Raw genomic sequence first — 17,102 nt, 5'->3', positions numbered from 1 at the left:
AGCCAGCCCGCTATCGTAGGTGGCTGTCTCTTCTTCCAATGCATAGCTACCTGCCGTTTGGCCAACAGCAGCAGCATTGCTGTTAATTTATGTGAGCTCTTTGGTATGTCCAAGACAAACCCCAGAAGTGCTATCAATGGGGTGAGTTGCAGCGGGACTCCCATGATATCCCCAATGTGCCTGTTGACGTCATTCCAATACTGCGCTATCGAGCCACAATACCAAGCCAGGTGCCCGAATGTTGCATCTTGCCTGTTGCATCTCCAGCAGATCTTGTCAGGCTGTTCTGTAAGTCCTGTGTAAGAACTTAAAGTGTATAAGCCGCAACCGATAATTCGGTGATAACTGTTCTTGCTGCAAGCAACAGAATTGCCACTGCTTGTCCGTCACATTAACCCCTGTGTCTTCCACCCACTACGCTCTGGACGTGCGTATGGTTATGGGGGATGTGTTCTGAGTCTCACTGTAAATACGGGTAATCAATTTACGGGGAGATGGATTGGCTAATACATTTTCAAGCGCTGCGGGAAATCTACGTACCTAGCTCTGCTTTCTGCTCTGATTTGGTAGTAAAGCAAAGTGTCCGATGCCGATGGCTGCCGCTGTTTTCACATCTGCTAGAGAGTGATAAACGTATCCTCAAGATATAGGTCTCCCCTTTAGTAAGATCATGTGTCTGCGCTCTCAGTGCTGTGGCCCTGTCCACCAATGGTGCCAGAAGTGGGTTCCCCCCCAACGGCATAGATGGGGCATACAACTCCCTTTGACCCGCCCTTTTTGCTATATTTCTCCAGGCCCATTTCGTTGTTTCCACTGTGTTTATTTCATCATGAGGTCGTTTATATGGTTGGTACACTACTGTATTTAATGGGGTGGGTGCCGCTCTATCAATCTCTATGGCAACGTGAGGTTGGAATGGAGTGGGGTGGTGCCAGAAGTGCAAAAACTGCGCCTGTGCACTATATGCATATAACTCAAAGTCCGGGGCCGCGAGCCCTCCCTGTGCGAATGGCAGCGTCAGCAAGTTCCATGATACTCTTGGCTGCCTACCAGCCCAAATCAGGTCTAGTATGCTTGTCCTTAGACGTTTAAAAAAATGTGTGTTTAGTGGCATTGGTATATTTACAAATAGGTATAGGAGTTTAGGGAGTATTACCATTTTTGTCATGGCTATGCGGCCTATAAGTGATAGTGGAAGTCTCTTCCAACATTGGACCTTGTTGTCAATCCATTCCATGGCTCTCACGTAATTGGCCAGCCATATTTCTTGTAATGAACGGCTAATCCATACGCCGAGGTAGCGAGTTGTGCCGCCCTCCCACGCAATAGGGAATTCTGTAGCAAACGGGGTCGTACCATCTGTGAGGGGCATCATTACCAACTTCCCCCAATTAATTCGTATACAAGTGAAGCCGCCAAACCGCACTAGTTCTCTCATGATTAAGTTAAAGTTGTCTCTTGGGTTAATGTTAAAGTTGTCTCTTGGGTTAACAAGATAGATAGTAGTATCATCGGCGTATAAGGATATCAATAGCCCACGAGACGTAAACCCTATGCTCCGATGTGTGTGATGTTGACGGAGTCTAGCCGCTAGCGGTTCGGTAGCAATTGCAAACAAAAGCGGCGAGAGTGGGCACCCCTGCCGTGTCCCTCTCGTGATTTCAAACGATTCCGACATTTGCCCATTTACTTTTACCCGAGCTCTAGGGTACATGTAAATGATCTGTATTTGCCTCACAAAAATAGGGCTGAATCCCAGGCGGGGCAATAGCGCAAAAAGGTACTTCCACTCCAATGAGTCGAAAGCCTTCGTGGCGTCTAATAATGCCGCCACGGCCTGCACCTGTGGGTCTAGTTAGTGTAATAGACCAAATAGTGTTCGAAGGTTATATGCCGTTGACCGTCCCGGGATAAACCCTTATTGGTCTGGCAGCGCTATTTGTGGCAGCATCGGCTGTAATCTATTCGCTAGAAGTTTCGCATAAATCTTCGTATCTAGATTAATTAAAGATAAGGGTCTATATGACTCTGACCTAGTGGGATCTTTATCCGGCTTTAGTAACATGATTATCGTGGCTTCCTAAAGAGTAGGCGGCAACTCACCAGTTTCCATTGCCTCCATATATACCTGTAGCAGATGTGGGGCTAGGATATCGGCATATTCTTTATAAAAGGCCGCCGTTAACCCATCTGCACCTGGGGCCTTGTCTGCTGGCATTCCATTTATCACTTGTCTCACATCTTCCATTGTGATCGGCAGCTCCATATATTCCCTGGCACCATTGTTAAACCATGCCAGCGATATGGTGTCAAAATATTCTTCTATAACCGAACTTGCTGGGTTTGTCTGGGAAGTATAAAGCTGTGCATAGAATGTGGTCATTGTGTTCAATATATCACGTGGTGTCCTGGCTACCTCTCCACTATCCAACCGCAATTCAGTAATGTAATTAGCCCCCCTAGGGGCTCGAAGTAAGCCTGCCAGTGTCTTACCAGCCCTCTCCCCTTCCCCATACCGTCTGGCCTGAGTATGTTAACATAGATATGCCGTTTCGCGCTCTGCCTCTGTCTGGTACTCTGTCACTTTCGATCTCAACTGCGCCAGCCCTGTGGGCGTTGGTCTCTGTTGGATATCCCTTTCGGCCTCACCAATTTCACGTTCTAGCCTCTGTAAGGAGTTACGTATGTCCCTTGGTACCCCGGTTTTCAGTGCCATGCAGCTCCCTCTTATTACCACTTTAAAGGCCTCCCACAGTGTACCTGGGGAATCAACCGTCCCTTCATTAAGCGCAAAGTAGTCTGAAATCTTCTCTCTCAATTCTTCTTTAAAAACCTAGTCCAAGAGCACCCTCGAGGGAAAGCACCAACTAAATGGTTGACGATACGGTTGTGGAATCTGCAGGGCAATCAGAGCAGGAGCGTGATACGACAATGTGTGTGGGCAATGCATGGCATCTGAGATCCAAGAATGTATGTCTCTTGATGTGAGCCAAAAATCTAACCTGGACCAGGCATTTCTATGATAGGTCATGCACGTTCCCTCCCTGACTGCCGGGTGCATACTTCTCCATGAGTCTATCAGTCCGTTCTCCTCTATAATACCCAACAAAACTTCAGCTGCCTTCGGGTGGTGTGCCCTTGTCGCCCCCTGTCTGTCCACCGCTGGTCAAAGTACTAGGTTAAAATCACCGCCCCATAGAATCACCGAGTCTCCTTGTGTCCGTATCTGTTGACCTAGGTTTTGGAAAAAGGTGGGATTGTCTGTGTTAGGGCCGTAGACATTTATGATCAGCACTGGGGTGTTATAAAGTGTGCCTTGCAGCAAATTGTATCTTCTGTCTCTGTCTACATGTTTGTAGTGTGTTTGCCATTGGAGCCCTCTCCTAATCAGTATTGCCACTCCCCTCGAGTAATTTGAGAAACCTGCTTCCACTATCTCCCCCCATCGCGCATGTTTAAGCGCTCCGGCTGCTGTCGTTGTCAGGTGAGTTTCCTGCAGTAGGCATATATCTATTGCATGTCTTGTTAGGTAGGAGTGGACCAATCTAACTTTCCGACGGTCATTTAGACCTCGCACGTTCCAAGAAAGGCATTTTAATGTCAACATGTGGCCTGCGAACAACCTGTAGATAAGTAAGAAACAGCGTGTATCGTACAATCATGATTCAATAGCAAAGGCATCAGGTTAGGTAAATAAAACCACTCAACAAATGTTACCCCTGTTCCCCTCCCCCCCCGCCCCACCCTCCCACACCAACCCCCCAAACAGGTTGTGTACTGCCCTCCCATAATCCCAATAACTGCGAACTTTTGGTCCCATCAGCCCTATGTCTTGCAGCGTGTCCCCTACCAGCATGACACAACCTAGTACCACATTCCCACTGTTTGCATAACCCACTTATCTGTCTAGGTCACCAACAGCTGCCAGGGCTCATTCAACGTCACTGAGATGGGTATCAGTCTGTAGGTTTCCAGTCTCCGCTCGCTGTTTGTGGTTCTTGGCCATTTGTTTGGCGTAAGTAAGTGCTGCTTTCACGTCTGTGAAAAAAGCTGGTTTCCCTGGTCCCTGTACTCTGTTTCGCGAGATATATAAGGGAGTATTTAGTTCCGATTTGCTGAAATATTTTCTTGGCCGGCATGAACTCCCTCCTCGCCGCCTGAACCTGGAGCGTGAAGTCTGGATATATCGAAATGTTGTTCCTGTGTATGTCTCCTCTTTCCCTTGCCTTGCGCAGGATTGTATCGCGATCGCGGTAATTAAGGACACGTTCCAAGATGGGTCGTACTGGCGCCCCAGGTGTAGGCCGCGGTCCCAGCGTGCGGTGTGCCCTCTCGATGAGAAACATGGCTGACAGGTCCTTTCCAAACAAATCTTTCAGCATGGTTTCAATACATACCTCCATGTTTTGAATGTCTATCGATTCTGCCACCCCCGTGATGCGTACATTATTGCGCCTTGACCTGACTTCCAAATCCTCGTTCTTCTGCTGGATAACTCTGAGGATACCGTCCATTCCGCGAAGCTTCTTCTCCATCTCTGTTTGGCCCTCTTCTGTTTCGGTAACCCTGGTCTCCAACACGCTTACTCTGGCTTCCTGCTTTTTCATTCTCTCTTATTCGATCCATTCTATCAGCCAACGAGTCCATTTTGGCATCCAAACCCTGAAGGCTGGTTTTTAAGTCCTGGAACATCTCCCGGATATCATCTCCTAGCGGGTGTTGGGCTGTAGGGTTGTCCGCATTGTCTTGCTGACCCACGTCGCTATCTGCGCCCTTGGTATTTTTCTTCTCAAATGTTATCCTGGTTTGCCTAGCGTCTGTCTTCCCCATTTTTGCTATTGCAGTGCAGCAGTACCCTGGCGTCTTGGCCAGTAGGCCTCCCTGGCAGCGCCCCAATGCAGTCGGCTTCCCCTGGGTTCTTCCTCCTCCGCCACTACAGGGGGGTCCATCCTGCTTGTGCACAACAACTAAGTAGCCGCCTGAGAGGCCCTCCTCCTGCACCGTGGGGTCTTCCCGGCCACTGTTTCCTGCCTCCCGGACGCACCCGCCTCACTGAGGATCTCCAACAATGTTGTATCCAATTGTCATCCAAGCCAGTTTGCTCGCGGTAGCTCCTGCACAGATATTCATTAACGAAGGGCCCACAACGTCCAGACCGCCAACAACGTGGCACCACTCCTCTACGTGCGAATATGCTATTTGTAGTGCCCGGCAGATAGAGCGCGCAAATCTAAATTCTGTCGTCCTTACAATGCTCGTGTTGGCCTCCACCACCAGAAACTCAGACGGCCCGACGGCTCCTGCAGTCCCACTGCCCCACGGGGAGCCAGCCTGATCTCCGTCACCACCTCCCGGGCACAATTTTGTGCTCAGTGGATATCCGACCATTCCGTTCCAACAGTCCAGTACTTCAATCTCCCAGCCTCTGTCACCATACAGGGGACCGTGCTTCCAACCTTCTACAATGGGGCTGTACAGTCAATATCCGCCTGCCACAAGCTGTCCATTCTTGTTTCCCCGCCACACATATGCGTCCATAAGGGCTGCGCGGTCCACCACAGTCCTGCCGATTTAATGCTTCCCAGTATTACCGGCCTTCTCAGCGCTCCACTGTACCTTCTACACCAACGGCCAATGGTGCCCCCGGCTCTGGTCTGATTACGGCGCCGCCGTGTGGCTCACAGTCATGGGGCTGTTCAGTAAATGTCTGCCTGTAACATGCTATTCGTGCGCTTCTCACCACCACCAATGTGCGTTCATGAGGGTGCTCTTGTAATCCCCGGCCCCGCCGATTTATTTCACCTCGGTGTCTCAAGCCCGCACAGCGCTCCTACTGTGCAGGCGCCGAATGTTGCCCCGGGCACTTATGTTATCTCGGCGCCACCACCAGGCTCACAATCATGGCCGCCCGCCGTTGCTCCTGGCCCTCACCGCTCCGACGACGTCCCTGCGGGCCGGCGCGCTCCTACCTCTTTCGCTCAGCTCTCGGCTCCGCCAGTCGCGCTTTGTGCCTCCGTGGCCCTTCGCCCCTGATTCCGCTCCGCCGCCACATATAATGCGGCTCTCAGCCTGCGGGAACTGTTGACGTCACTGCACCTCTTCCGGTGGTGCCATAAATCGAGCCCCCGGCTTCCGTCACCCGCGCCGGGTAGGCCTCACTTGGGTGCAGGAGTTGCTACGACCGCTCCTGCGGCCCCACGCCGAAGTCTAGACCTCTGCAGCTGTAGGGTCTCTTCCTGAGACGGCTGGTAGTGTGTGGACCAAGCGTGTGCGCTTTATCTGCGGATTTATGACGGAGCCGCTCTATAGCGCGGCCATTTAGCTACATGGCCAAGCCACGCCCCTGTGTTGTATAGTACATTGACATTGAGTGGCATAGAGTGGAGAGGCAAACCGTGGAGGAGTGAAGTAGAGTGGAGTAAAGTGGGGTGCAGTGGAATACAAAGAGTTATGTGCAGTTTTGTATAGTGGACTAGAGTATCATAGAGTGAAGTAGAATGGTGTACAGTGGCATACAGTATAGTACAGTGAAGTGAAGTGGTATAGACAGAAGTGAAATGCCGGAGAGTGGCATACAGTGTGGTAGGGTGGAGTTGCATAGAATACAGTAGTGTGTGAAACAGTCGAACGATTCAGAAAAGGGGGTGGTGATGGACAGAGCATCTGAGTTAAACAGAACACTCATACCCAGTCAAAAGATCAGGGCTTGATCCATCACCATTTTTTTAGCTCACTGCACCATCCCAGTTCAGAACCTGGCTACATGCAAATTAGTCTGTCCCTGGCCCAGTGCATCATGGGAACAGGGCAGACCAAACTACCAAGCCAATTCTTTACTGTAAAGGAAACAAGCTTCCGGGGACCGGTTTCTGGCATTGCTGCCGTCTTCGGCCCGTCTTGCTTGAATCCTGATGGTGCAGTGAGCAAGGGACTCACATCTGAGCATACCCTTCCACACTTGTGGTGGCCAAAACGATTCATAAAGGGGGTGGTGATGGACAGAGTATCTGAGTTAAACAGAACACTCATACCCAGTCAAAAGATCAGGGCTTGATCCATCACCGTTTTTTAGCTCACTGCACCATCTCAGTGTGGTAAATAAATAAATAATACCTCTATTTTTGACTGGACATAACAATAACAGATAGCTCAATAAATAAGAGTCAAGATTCGAGGTAGTAGGAGTTTGCAGGTTTTAATACAGCATAAAGGACAGGAACAGGACAACCTGCACGGGCAAGATCTGGGATGGCTAGCTAGCAGGGGGGCCCCGACAGCTGTCGGGCAGGATCTGGAATGAGCGCGCTAACTTTTAATAACAGTACACAAGTATATATAGTTAAAACAATTGCATTACAGTACATACAGTAGGCGTAACAGTGGGTGGGGCCTGTAACAGTCGCGAGAGATAAGGCAGAAAGGAGGTGTAACAAGAGGCGTGAACAGGGCGTATACATAGACATGTGATGTAAACGTAACGGAATATGTCACAAATGGGGCGGAAACATGGAGGGGGCTACCTAAGGAGCCGGGACCTTTAACCTAGTGGTGCGCGCAAACTGACAATGACGTGTTACCAGGGAGAAGCTGGGGCTATGATTTCTGCGCTAGAAGGAGAGACGAAAGTCTGGAGAGTCAGAGCGACATGTACCTAAACACTATTTAGTATCTGATGTTTAGAGAACATGTTGATGGAATCCAAAAGTTATCAGGGCAAAGGCTAACAGACACTAAGACTGGTGCATGCATTATTCTACATGTAGTGTGTGTTGAGGAATATTAAATGACCATAAATACAGTATTTCTCTTACATGGAGACGTAAAGGCTAGACGATGACTGAAACTATTGATGCGATTCAGTAGCTTAGGAATGCAGAGAAGGAGAGCTGGACTGATAACTAGAATCATAACATACTCTTGGCAGACTGGCAGGCAGAGCCAGGCCGAGCCGGGCACTGTGAGGCAGGAAGTAAGTGAAGGGTCAGGGATACAGGTGGGGGCTGTATCGTTCCTCAGAGAGGGTTCAGGAGACAGGAGCTGAATCTGAGTCCGGGCCCTTTTGAGGCCTAGAAACGGAGACTTTTCAATGAATTTAACGTGCACACTGTAAAACGTGGCAACATAACTTTACATAGGCCTGATGCTCGTTGTATTCACGAAAACTAGGAACTGGCATACTAGAGATGGACACAGCTGTAATTGCGTCTTTAATCGATCATGGGGAATACATATGCATATTAATCGTGCACATATAACATAACATGGGGAACACGTAGGGACACAGAACATGGCAAAATTTACTTTTCCACATTCCCTCCTTGTCACTGCGTTTCCATCAAGAAACATCAATATTCATGATACCATCTATCATTTCATACAGTATCATTTGCTCGTCTCGAATTTTCTTGGAACGGGATTTAGGACGGGACTTGGGACTAGGAATACAAGAGGTAGCACAAATGCCGCAAATCGCAGGGCCACATTGTATACAGAGGCAGCAACTGAATATGATCGCTACTGCAATACCTAGAAATGACAATATTTTCCATCCCCAGGCAGAAATAATACTCCAAAACCAACCGGACCATGTCCAGGTGCCTGGATCCTGGTGTAACTGATGGGCAATTTTATGAAGTCTGGTTATAGCTGAATAAACAGACGGCGCGTTATTTGGAATGAAAATGCAGCAACTAGATCCGATGACTCTACATGCTCCTCCTCTATCGGCCAGTATGACGTCAAGAACGAGACGATTTTGGAGCACGACAAATCTCATAGCAGATTGCTCTTTGGTTAAGTTACCTAGGGCAGAAGCAGTCTCATTCACTACTGCCTCAAGGGTTCTGGTTAATCTACGGATTAACTTACTATTCTGGATAGGTCCTATAAAGAAAAAGAATCCTTTATTGAAATCTGTATACTGTTCTAGAGCAGTTTCAGTTTGATCGACAATCGGGGACTCAATCTCCCTTCTATGTCTAATGTGTACTAGATGTGTGTTTCTATGATAATCAGACGGGGCTAGGAAAACTGGTGGCAGTAGGAAGGCAATGTAACAGGTTCCCTCCCAATCGAGGGGCAGACGAACATATGCGGTCTGACCACAAACAAAATAAGAATGACGTGAAGCTTTGAAAATAGATTTCCCACTGTCACTATACTCGACAATAGTAGTACAATCACTATGTCCTACATGTACGGAACCGTTATTTCGGACACATAATTCGCCTTTGACTGGTAATACTGAAATAGCAGGTAAGTCTGGAGTAGGATCAGACTGAACATTCAGGACCATGAAATTCGAAGAATAATTACCCAAATTATAAACTTCATTTTCTAGATCTAACCCTGTTCTGTGGGGGAAGACCTTGCTTGTCTGGAAAACATGTACTGTTCAGAAGGGACATATCAGTTGAGGATGACGTTAACATGGACCAGGCTCCACATGAGCCATTATGTGAGAACGGATAAGGAAACAGTGGCAGAACTCCCTTCGGTGTCTGGAAAGGGGGGAGTCGACCACACACCCAACAATTTGTGGCATTGCTGGTCTGGTGTGAATAATGTAACATACGGATAAATGAATTGTTGCGCATAGCAAGACGATCGGATAGTTTGTGAGGAGGTAGATCACTAAACGTGTGCTCTACTGTAGCATTAGAAGACTTATTTACATGAGAAATTGGAAAACATAAATGAAATGCATAACTCGTGCAGGTAACCATTAAGCTTAAAAACAATATAAAACTTAGAAAAACGATACATCGGATTGAGTTTTGAATAACTCTCTCACTATGGGGGTCTATTTCATACATGTCAGATACCTGTCTAACCGTTTCACCTAGGGGAGGACTTAGACAATTAAACTGGCTGACTTATTTTACTAGACCGTAGCTTACTTTTATACTCCTGCTGCGGAGTTTTCTCTAACAGGGAGGGCTTGATATCAATGTCATTTGCGGGACAGTCCTTAAGAATAGTATCTTGGCAGTCTTTAAAATCTTGACAATCCTTGGAAATGTTCTTGGAAACAGCTTTTAGTCCGTGAAATTTCTTGACGTGTGACAGATGCACCCACCCCTTCCTGCCTTCCAACTTGACGGCAGTACGGGTGGTTAGAAGGTCTAACTTCGGCTCCTTCCAGCGAGGCTCCAGCGGACTTGAACGATCAAAATTGCGGACGAGGACCAGGGTGCCGGGAAGGATCTCGTGTGGCTTGACTTCAGTATTGTCGGGAAATGCAGCGGCAACCTGTGAACGACAAGAGTGTAGGGCAGACATCAAGGAAGCTAGGTAATCTGTCAGCATATTACTGGAAACATCTGTAATACTTCGGGGTCTAGGTGTACCCCATACATTCGGGGGGCGGCCGAATACGACCTCATAAGGGGACAGACCTGATCTGGAATGTGCGACCATGCGCATATAGAACAGAGCGACTGGCAGGGCAACTAACCAGTCTACACCTTTTTCTTGACAGATTTTGGCAATGCGGATTTTCAAGGTTTGATTATGTCTCTCTACGAGACCGGCTGCTTCTGGATGGCGTACACAATGGAACTTCCACTGGTACCCTAACAACAGGGAAACGTGCTTCATTAATTCAGATGAGAATGGCTGGCCGTTATCAGAATACACGACCCTAGGGAGTCCATAGCGGGGGAAATATTCACGAACCAGCTGCTTGGCAGTGGTCGCGGGCTGTGTAATCTGGGACTGGATATGCTTCTGTCCACCTGGACAAAGCGCATACAACTACAAGGACATACTTGAAACCTCGACATCGCTCCATCTGAATATAATCCATCTGGAGGACTTCAAAAGGGTGGTCAGGGGGCTGGAATCCACCTTGTTCCACCGGGACACTTTTACCTGGATTGAATTGACAACATATCATACAAGTACGGACTTTCTGCTTGGCTGCAGCTCGTAAATGCTTGTTAAACCAAATGTTCTGGATACTGTCTAACATGGCTTTTTCTCCTAAATGTGCAGGACTATGTGCGGTATTGATAATGACTTGAACCATTGAGTCGGGGAGAAACCATGTGGCTCTACCCTTCGTCAACCATCCCTGATCTGTCTGGACCCCTCCTTGTTCGGACCATTTCTTAATTTCCTCGGGGGTAGCATGTAACTGGATATCTATGACATCTTGAGTAGGGTCCTTAACTGTCATACAAGTAGTCTGTTCTAGAGTGGATGTCGGTGTCTTGTTAACTGGTATGTCTGGTGTCTGTGCTGTAAGCTTGGCTGTTCGATCTGCTAGATCATTTCCTTGGGAAATAATGTCAGTAACTTTCGTATGTGCCTTGCACTTCATGATAGCGATAGATGTCGGTAAATGTATTGCATCTAACAGAGCTTGAATGAGGAGACCATGCTGAATCTTGGTTCCATGAGAAGTCATGAAACCTCTCTCTTGCCAGAGCACTCCAAAGTTGTGTACAACTCCGAATGCGTAGCGTGAATCTGTGTAAATATTAACTGTCAGGTTCTTGGCGTGTATGCAGGCTTGAGTCAGAGCAACTAGCTCTGCTGCTTGAGCAGACAGGGTGTCAATACGATGTGTTTCAATAACTTCAGTGTCAGTAGTCACTGCATACGCGGCTACTAGTTCTCCTGTACTTGTTCTCATACATGAACCATCCACATAAAGTGTCAGGTCGGGGTCTGGTAATGGAATATCTGTCAGGTCTTGTCTTGGTTTAGTCATAGTGTTAACAACTTCCACACAATCATGTGTGACAGGATTTGAAGTAACTGACGGTAACAGTGTAGCAGGATTTAGAACGTTGCAGCGTCTGATTTCTATGTGTGGCTGGAACAGTGTCAGTTCATAACCTGTTAAACGTGCAATTGTCAAGTGCTGAGTCTGTGTTCGGTTTAAAAGAACTTCCACGGAGTGTGGAACTTGTACTGTCAAGGAATGTCCTAATACTATGGAATCACTTTGTCTGATAGCTAGTGCTGTGGCTGCAACTGACTTGAGGCACGCAGGCAGAGCCTGGGCTACTGGATCTAGTGTGCTCGAAAAATAAGCACAGGGCTTGTATTGTCCTGCTTGATCTTGTGTAAGAACAGATAATGCTGTACCATCACGTTCTGTGACAAAAAGTGTAAAAGGCTTATTGTAGTTCGGTGTAGCTAGGACAGGAGCTTGGCATAAGGCTTTCTTTAACTCATTGAAACTAAGTGTATGTTCAGATGTCCAAGGGAGGACAGTCGATACGGCTGCCTCCTGTGTCGTTAACTGTATCAGTGGCTTGGCTAGAAATGCATACTGAGGAATCCATTGTCTGCAATAAGAAGTAAGGCCGATAAAAGCACGTACCTCCTTCTGTGTCTTGGGCTGCGGAAGACTCGCTATTAACTGGATACGGTCAGGTGTCAACTGCCTACCCCACTTGGACAGTAAGTGGCCTAAGTAGATCACTTGCTGGACACAGAATTGAAGCTTTGAAGGAGACACCTTGTGCCCCATCTCGGCTAGGAAATACAGGACTGTAAGCGATGCTCGCTCGCAAGCATGTTCAGAACGGGCTGTGATCAGTAGATCATCGACATACTGGAGCAGGGCAGTGTCAGTTGGCATGTGAATGTTGTCTAGTTGTCTCTTAAGTGCTTGACTGTAAATACTAGGACTTTCTGTGAAACCTTGAGGAGCTCGTGTGAATTTATAGCTCCTTCCATTTAAACAAAAACCGAAAAGGTACTGGCTGTCTGGATGAATGGGGACACTGAAAAATGCATTCTTGAGGTCTATTACTGTAAAAAATATTGCCTCAGAATCAATGGCTGTCAATAGGGATGAGATATCTGGAACAACTGGATACTGGGGAATGATACATTTATTGAGTTCTCGAAGATCAATCACTAATCGATATACTGGGGGTGCATTTAGATCAGTACGTTTCATGACTGGAATGATAGGAGAATTACATACATTGGAGTCAGTTTCTACAACTACTCCTTGAGCCATAAGCTCGTCAATAATTTTGGATAAGGCTGCTACAGCCTCAGGTGGCAATCTGTACTGTCTGATTTGTGGCAAGACTATACCTTGCTTGAGAGTCACACGATGGGGTGTGATTTGCATGAAGCCAACATCAGTTGGACCTTGCGCCCATAGATGCTGCGGAACATTAGACAATCTTGGATCAAAATCACGCAAAACATAGTGACCCTTGAAGTCACGTAAAAACAAACGTATTCCCTCTGGGGAACAGCAAATAACTGCACCTAATTCTTTCAGTGTCTTAATGCCTAACAAATTTTCTGGACATGACTTCGTAAGCAGTAGATCAGTAGTTCGGGACAATGGACCTACTTCAAGAGTAACTGGCTTTGATATCTCGTTTACAATAGGCTTTCCTGAAAATCCAAGGGAAACATTTCTAGAGCCTGAGAGCGGAGCCCCTGGAACCTCGTCGTGACTAATGGTAGTCCTACTTGCCCCTGTATCAATCAGAAACTTTCTGTCTTTCCCTAATACTTGACTGTGAACATAGGGACCTTCTTGATCTACAGGAATCTCGATGAGAGGCAAGCCTACCTCCCTCTCTAGGCTGTTTCATGAATACGCTTGATACTCTGGATACTCTGTCTGTGCATACTGGTACATCTGCTGTGTAACATGCTGTGTTGCAGCGATAGGCTGCGGTGCTGGAACTGTCTGTTGTGCATTCTGTGGCTGAGAAGTCTGTGAAACTTGTTCTTGTCTAGGCGGACGTGGTCTTTCTTTAGTTTTACCAGTGGCTATATTGTGTTTCAGAACTGCACACTCGTTTATAAAATGACCTGGCTGTTTACAATAATTGCATGTCCCTTTAACGGGAGCTGCAGGATGACTGGCTTGATTCGGACCCCTCTTCTGACTGTCTTGTGGAACAGATTGTGCAACTAGTACTTTCATTTTCGTGTCTTTCATATGTCTTCTCTCGTGTTCTTGCTCTTCTCTGATTCTATTCTGGTGATACTGGAGCATCTGTAACATCTGGGACGGGGTACTAGCTTGCCAGGTACTTTTGACTTTCAAAACTCGATTTTTAACTTGTGGACTTGAATTCTCGACTAATTTAGTAACAAAAAGATGAGGGTATGACTCACTACTCATCTTCAAACCACTGTTGATGCTAAAACATTTCTCAAATCTAGAATAAAAATCACTAGTATCTTCGTCTTGTTTCTGTTTACAGGCTGAGATTGCATCCCAGTCTTCCTTTTTAGTGGCTAATAATCTAGGCAAAACTTGTATCAATAATTCTGGTGATTCTTTACATTTATCTCCAAGACCGGTACCTGGTACTCGTATCTTATCTTCAGCTTCTAGAGCTGTCCAATCGATCTTTTTCTCTCCCACCTCCCAATCTTTTTCCTTGAGCTTTTCGTATACCCCTGCGGGCAACAGGACTTTTAACATTTTAATAATATCTGGATACGTGTATTCTCCCATACGGAGCATGTCTTTTAATTCTCGGTGGAACCCTGCTGGATCTTTGTCGTGACAGGGAATTAATTTCTTCATCTCTAAGAGTTCCATCTTGGTAACTGGGGTGTAAACAAATACTCGTTGCATTTCACCACCCGTTGTCATAACTGGGTGTACTTCTCGTAACGGATGCTGTCTATCTATGTAAAACGGTTTACTTTCTGGAGGTGAGACATGAACAAAATGCGGATTTAAAAACGTTCTATATTTGTGGCGCTGTTCTAGAATGACACTAATTAAATCGGTACCTAAACCTTTCCATCTATACTGGAGTAACTCGTTCAGGACATCATGTAACGGACCTGGATCAGAATGTTGACCCTCATACAGCGTAATGAGGTGCTGGATCATATACATACCCACCAGTCGCTGCTCGGCTGGGGGCAGTTTCAGAAACATTTGTGTCACTATTTCGTCTGGAAAAGTGGTAGAATCAGTAATCCATCGGACTGCTGATCGGGCTAGTTCTTGTTCATGCATAGTACTTAATTCACTATAACCGATTCGTGATTTCAGAATTTGATCTGTAGCTTGAAATACTTGTTCTAGAGAACCTTGTTCTGGTGCTGGAAGATGAAAGACTTTCTTGTGTTCTAGGCGTAAATGTCGGTCTGGAAATCTAGATTTACCTACATACGCTATTCTGGCGGTAGTCTCGTCGTCTACCTCTTCAGTAGAAGAGTCATTTTCTTTCTCGCTTACTTGTGCTTCTTTGCGTTGTTCGTGTAACCTTATTATTTCTTTACGTATTTTCTTGTACATACTCTCTATACTATTGAGTGTCTTGTGCTTACCCTCGGCTATATTATCACTCCACTTTGTCAGAATTCTCATTTCGGTCGGATCTTTAGTCGGGGAATCTTGTTCCCGTATTAAACAATTGATCAGAAACTTTAATAACATGAACTGGATCTCAGATTTCCTGAGAGACATGACTTCAGCAATACTTTCTGGATCTTGTCCTGTACGAATGAAACGATACATTCTGTCTAGATCTTCTTTCATATTCGGTAGGGTGACCAAATACTCGGACACCTGCCTTATACGTACGGAATATATAACCATACTATCCTCGCCTGGGACTGGATCATAACAGCATTCAGTAAGAAGTCGCCTGATTTCTGCAATGGACTTATATTTAGGCGTACGCTGTAACGCACGTTCATGTAACTCGACTGCCCCTAGACGTCTACTTGGCGGCGGGGTACCAGGAGGACCTCCTCCCGCGGCCCCTATACTGGAATCGTCGACTGATACTCTTCGTGCTGGCAGAGTGACTGATGTGGCGGGAATTTGTACTACGGGCTGGACCGGGGGTACCGTAACAGGTACTGCAACAGGTGCCCCGGTGACTGGAGGATCATGAATTACATTATTTACAGGAGCTGGCAGAACAGGATTTGCATATTCTGGGACTGTGTCGTCCAAATAGGACGAGAGAAAAATATCAGCTGCGGTCGGTTTGTGACGTAGCTTGGTCGGAACTAAGGGTGGCGGAAAATTACATGGTGCTTCCGGGGTTGCTTTTGGCAAGCCCTCGGCAAGAAGAGGATACATACCCTTAATGAGGGCATTCCTCTGTCTGTCTGACTGTTCGGTTTTAACTCGTTCACCTATTTCGATTAATTCCCTTTCTTGGGCTCTTTCTAAGGATTCTCTACTTAATTCTGACTTTCTGATTTCTTTTTCGGTTCTTTTATGAGATTCTTTGCGCCATAACTCGATGGCATCTTTCTGTGACTGTCTGGCTTTCTTTTTCCATAATACTTCTTCTACTCGCATGATGCACTCGGCATCCCATGTACCCGATACGGGCCATCTGTACTTTTCTTCTAACTGTTTGGTGTACTCCACCCATAAATCTAGATATAATATGGCACTTATGCCATGCTTCTGATACATAAAATGACCTGGACTGTCCCTAGGCGGGACAGGAACTGCTTCTTCTAACAGACCTTTTCTAGTTTTTAACTGACGTAGTTTTGAGAGCAGCGGCATGACTGAACTGTAGTCTAGACACAATACAATACACAATGAATACGATAATTACACCACTTTCATACCACGACATTGAAATACATGAATGACATTTAAATTAACAGTTTTGACAAAATACTACCTGGAATACTGAAAACAGAATACATGAATTTCTCGAGAACAGAACGGACTAGAACAGAAACTAGATGCACTGCTAAAACAGTACGAAACTTACCGGTCTCATAAAGAGACACGTCAGGACCCGCATCCACCTAAGTGGACACTTCGTGTTGGATCTGTGTACCCCAAACCCACGGACCAGAGACAATGCAATTGACCCTGTCTAGATACTACCCCAGCAACGGTACTCACCGGGCAGCAAGAACGGAAGGCCTCGGACTGGACTGGACTGCTACGATGACGGACGGACGAACTTCGGACTTCTGTTACGGGTGGGCCTCCGGATACCTCGGACCTTGGACTCTCGGCTTGGGCTCTGGTCGGGACTCGCCGCGTTCCTCCACCGCCTCGTCTGGATGCTGGACCGCAACCTCCGTCTCCTCCGTGGGCCTGAGGGATACTTGAAGCAGAAATATCTGCACGTGCACGGTATGGTTCCGTCACGGCTGCAGAG

The 17,102-nt window shown here is 46.8% G+C and overlaps 1 protein-coding gene across 1 annotated transcript in view; it reads left to right on the top strand.

The window, feature by feature from the left end:
* The window catches only part of NLK (nemo like kinase), a 996,575-nt gene that overhangs the window by 694,443 nt on the left and 285,030 nt on the right, over nucleotides 1-17,102 (top strand). The gene's annotated exons all lie outside the window — the stretch shown is intronic.

Source organism: Lissotriton helveticus, chromosome 3_1 (assembly GCF_964261635.1).
Source record: "Lissotriton helveticus chromosome 3_1, aLisHel1.1, whole genome shotgun sequence".
Lineage (NCBI taxonomy): Eukaryota > Metazoa > Chordata > Amphibia > Caudata > Salamandridae > Lissotriton > Lissotriton helveticus.
Note: the sequence above shows the minus strand (reverse complement) of the source record. Positions and strands in the feature narration are given on the sequence as shown.